This window comes from Herpailurus yagouaroundi, unplaced genomic scaffold, assembly GCF_014898765.1.
Source record: "Herpailurus yagouaroundi ecotype Mexico unplaced genomic scaffold, PumYag 146426, whole genome shotgun sequence".
Lineage (NCBI taxonomy): Eukaryota > Metazoa > Chordata > Mammalia > Carnivora > Felidae > Herpailurus > Herpailurus yagouaroundi.
This window is the reverse complement of record NW_024422493.1, coordinates 5,026-9,580: the sequence shown is the minus strand read 5'-3', so window position 1 is coordinate 9,580 and position 4,555 is coordinate 5,026. Positions and strand designations below refer to the sequence as shown.

At 48.5% G+C, this 4,555-nt stretch overlaps 1 long non-coding RNA gene across 1 annotated transcript; it reads left to right on the top strand.

Annotated features, from left to right (window-relative positions):
* Positions 1-3,245: 3,245 nt before the first annotated feature.
* On the top strand, positions 3,246-4,146 carry LOC121026603 (uncharacterized). The gene is made up of 2 exons (XR_005788397.1): positions 3,246-3,558; positions 3,850-4,146. It is a non-coding gene; the product is annotated as an uncharacterized LOC121026603 (long non-coding RNA).
* The last annotated feature ends 409 nt before the right edge of the window (positions 4,147-4,555 follow it).

Here is a 4,555-nt window from a genome sequence, read left to right as displayed (position 1 = left end):
CGCCTTCGCGTGCGCGTGCGCCCAGGTTCCCGGAAACGCCACGGCCGCTCCGCCCCGGCCCGCGCAGCCGGAGTCACGGATGAGAAGACCCAGCGGTCCCGGGGCGTCGAGGCTGGGTTCGACGGAGTAGAGCTGGCCTGCGGAGGCTTTCCTTGCCTAGTAGAGGGAACGAAACTCCTAGGGCGCGCGTCCCGCCTCGGCTCGGCCAGTAAAGCCGCCAGGCCCCGCCCGATCCTTCCATCTAGTGACCTCCGCCTGGCACTCGAGCCCAGGTAGCGTCCGGCCCTACCAGGCAACCTTTGCCTGGACTTTGCCAGGGGAAAGCCAGTAAAATCCAAATAAAGCACGGAGCATAGTCACTACTACTGTTCGACGTTGCCTTTTTACTTCTGCCAAACGTGACCAATAAAAGTAAGATGTTGATATAGGGAGAATTTGATGACGAGTACACGGGAATTCTCTACTACATTCGCAACTTTTCAGTGTATTTTTCTAAAATTACGTTGTTTGAAAAGGAAGGGGGGAAGGGGGGGCCTGGAAATAGTTGGATCCAGATTTGGACCTATGATTCATGCCGTCATCAAGGATCAAGGCTCTCTCTAATTTTCATCTGTTAGTTTGCTTCCTCATGGTGTCAAGACAGTTTTGCTGCAGCTCCAAGTATCACATTCTCACACAGATGCGTTCGAGATAGAAAAGGATCAGATGAAACAAGTGTTTTCCTTTTATGAGGGAGGAGAATAATACCTACTCCCATTTCAACATGGGAATTGACAAAGATGCTGTCCTCAGCACTCTCCAGCCAGGCTGTTCTGGGGCTTCTCAACTAGACCTCAGCCCTGACCTATAAAACGTACAAACTCAGCCCAACTGATTTCATCCACTCCCCCCCACACACATATTAAAACACTTAACATCATATTTTTAAAAAGCGAACACAGAGTTTCTTCTTAAAAAATATTTTTTTAATGTGTACTTATTTTTGAGTGAGACTGAGTGTAAGCAGGGGAGGGGCAGAGACAGAAGGAGACACAGAATCCAAAGCAGGCTCCAGGCTCCGGGCTGTCAGCACAGAGCGTGAGGCGGGCTCGAACTCACGAACTGTGAGATCATGACCTGAGCCAAAGGCAGACACTTGGCAGACCAAGCAACCCAGGTGTCCCTAACATGCTTTTCAACAGCTCAAGCCACATCCCTGAATGACCCTAGCCCTCTATACCTGCCAAAAGAATTTACTATTTGTTCTAACCAACAATTGATCATAGGCCCTTCACCACCCTTTCTTAGAGGATTTACTAAAAAGGATTCACGATTTGCGGGTCCTTCCTTTGTCCGTTTGAGGTAGGTATCTATCTCCTACAACCGAGTCGTGTCTTTCTCAAGCACTGGAAAGCCCTTCCTTTGAAATGTAATCATCAGAAAAGATAGGGCCTCGGTCTCCCAGACTCTGTGTGGCACATACAGCTCGCCTCATGGCATTTACACGACCCACTCTGGGTAATTTTTCACTTCCCTGACTCTACCCAAGCCCCTCCATTCCCCATCTCTACACCCTTATTCACCCTTTAAAACACTCAGCCACCTCTGTACAAATCCAAGTTGAGTTCAGTTCACGCTGGACCCAATTCTCTATTTCAGCAGTATATTACTGATTAAAATCTGCCAAGTCTAAGGGAAATCACAGCACTTTTCATCCAGAGCAACCTTTGGTTTCTCGGACTCCTCGGATTATTTCCAGGTTGTCACACGGTTTCTCTGGGATTGGACTTTAGGGCAGTTGGGTGAGTTTTTAATACAGGATTAAATAAACAAGAAAATGGCACCACAAATTGGTGAACACAGATCCCATGGGTGCACCTTTCACCCACCCTCCCCAGATGGTGCCATCTTACAACATTCTACAACATCATCAGATGAGGACATTGTCATTGGCACAATACTACTAACTAGAGGCCAATTTTACACAAAATTCACCAGATTTCACGTGCACTCTTCTTGTATATGTCAGTCTGTGGAATTTGGCCACACGGCTGCTATTATGCTTCTCTTTCTCCCGAGAAGCAAATGATCCGACACCGTTTCACATTCAAGCAGAAGTGATGATGAAAATAAACTTCTTTGGTAGCCGAGGCATGTGCACAAAACCGCTGCCTCCAATGAAACCCCAAGGTGGGTGTGATGCTGGGCCCGAGTGGTGGTATTTCCGGCATGATCTAGCAAGTGCCTTCCATTTCGGTCCACTCACATTCGTATAGGATAGGGCTGCACAGGTCCCAAACGAGCTGGTGTCTCAATACTACACACACAGTACAGCTACATTCACTGTCTCCCCAGTTTTGCCAGATGGGGAAAGGCACAATATACTCCATTGTGCCCTTAGGAATTCTGACTAAAGTTTTAAAGCTATGGTGCCAGATTCTTGCCCAGAGATAAGCCTTGCTTCCCGTGTCCACAGTTGCAGCTCTGGTCCCGGGACCACTGTATGAGTTAGAAGCAAAGGAAGTTGGGAGGATGTAGGGAAGAATTGTATACTCAGTTCGGTATTCCCCCCCCCTCCCCACCCCCTGTCCCCCACACTCCCCAGCGAAGCCGAAAACTCTGTCCAGTGAGGGATCTCCCTCGGCCCCGCTCATGTTGAGTGTGAATCCTTGCTCGTGAACGTGTGTGAGCCCTACATACCCTTGCCTCCTGTTTGACACAACCAAGGTTTCAGATGCCTGTTACAGTTCTCTGTGGAACCACTTCTCTGCAGGTGAAAATGTGTTGCTTGGCCTGCAGAAACGTATCTCGTCAGCGCAAATTGTTCCCGTATCTTCTGCTCTCCTCTCGCTCTACACCGGCATCTTCTGCGTACACAAACCCACGTCCAGAAATAGTGTGTTGTCTGGACCATTAGTAGCCTCCCAGGCTATGACCTTCACCCAACTGGCCAGCTGTGGATAATCTCTCCCATAACCTTCTACAACCTTGGTCTGTCTTACAGAGAAACATAAGGGTCCTCGGCAATTTTTTTGCCTCAGAGGGTGCAAGCGTCCCTGTCCACAATTATCCCATCTCTGCATTGCTGGCTCTCCCCCACCTCCACGCATGTCATGGATTCGCCTGCCACTTCCCACAGACACACTGGAATAGCCACCTGCTTGGCCCAGTCCCATTCCAGTCCTGGAAGCAGTTCTAATGATGAGCACTGGCGTGTCCTAGGCTAATCCTTCCCCTTCATTCCCATTGTGACTTCCACAGGGCCACGCCCAGTATTGGCACCCTTCAATCCCCAGCTTTCCACTGCCTCTCCCCATGACCATATTCTCAGGCCATAACATTATGGACACGCAAGTTAGAGACCCAAACAGACAGAAATCACCGTGCAAGTCAGGCCACTCTACTAATTTGCTTTTACCATCCTTGAGCAGAGTAGATGTAGCTGCCCTCCTTAAACCAGTCAGCTCTTTGTTGGTCGGTAGAGATCTGTTTGTAGAGCATGGCCCACGCGACCATGAAATCCTCGGGTGGTCCCAGAGGTGGCCTTGAGGGGAAAGAGGTACTCCGCTCATGAAGGCAGTGAGTGTCCTTTATATTCTCCTTAGCCTGTTCTTGTAGGAGCCATTTCCGATTTCCTGTGGAGCATCTGCTTGGTGCCCTCCCCACCGGAGCATTTCTCAGGCATCATCGGAGACATTATGGGTATAACAAGTTAAGGACCATCCTGTCCTTGACTCATGCAGGCAGTCTTCATTAATGCTCACAGCAAACTCATGATACTTCAGTGGAAATTTTCTAGTACCAAATCTTAGCGAAACTGGAATTCATCTTTCTTTGTCCTTCTCCATAACATTTTGTGTTGTAATTTAGGCAGATTGGTCGATGTGTGAGCATAGTCAGCCTCAGATCGCTTAAAAACTGCAGCCCAGGACTGCAGCAGAAGTTCAGGAGTGAAACCATCACAGAGGAGGAGCTGGTGGGGCTCATGAACAAGTTCGTGGAAGACACAAAGAACAGGATGTACAGGAAGGAGGGCTGGCCTGATACTGCATATGGAGTGACAAAAATTGGTGTCACGGTCCTGTCCAGAATCCATGCCAGGAAACTGAGTGAGCAGAGGAGAGGGGACGAGATCCTCCTGAATGCCTGCTGCCCTGGCAGGGTGGGTGAGATCAGACATGGCTGGACCTAAAGCCTCTAAAAACCCAAAAGAAGGAGAGAGACCCTCATCTCCTTGCCCGTTTGCCCTCTGATGCTGAAGGGCCTCATGGGAAGTTTATTAAACAGAAAAAAAGTTCAGCAGTGGAGAGCTGAATTCACACCTCCATCCATGGGCCCCTCTGTGATACCCCCTCCCTTGCCCAAAAGGACTCTTTCAATGTCAATAGTATCCCTATCCAAAGTGTGAAATATCCCTACTAGTATTTAATTTCAGTAGGTTGCTAATTCTATAGAGGATTTATTTTTATTTTTATTTTTATTTATTTATTTTTTTCAAATATGAAATTTATTGTCAAATTGCTTTCCATGCAACACCCAGTGCTCATCCCAACAGGTGTCCTCCTCCATAACCAAT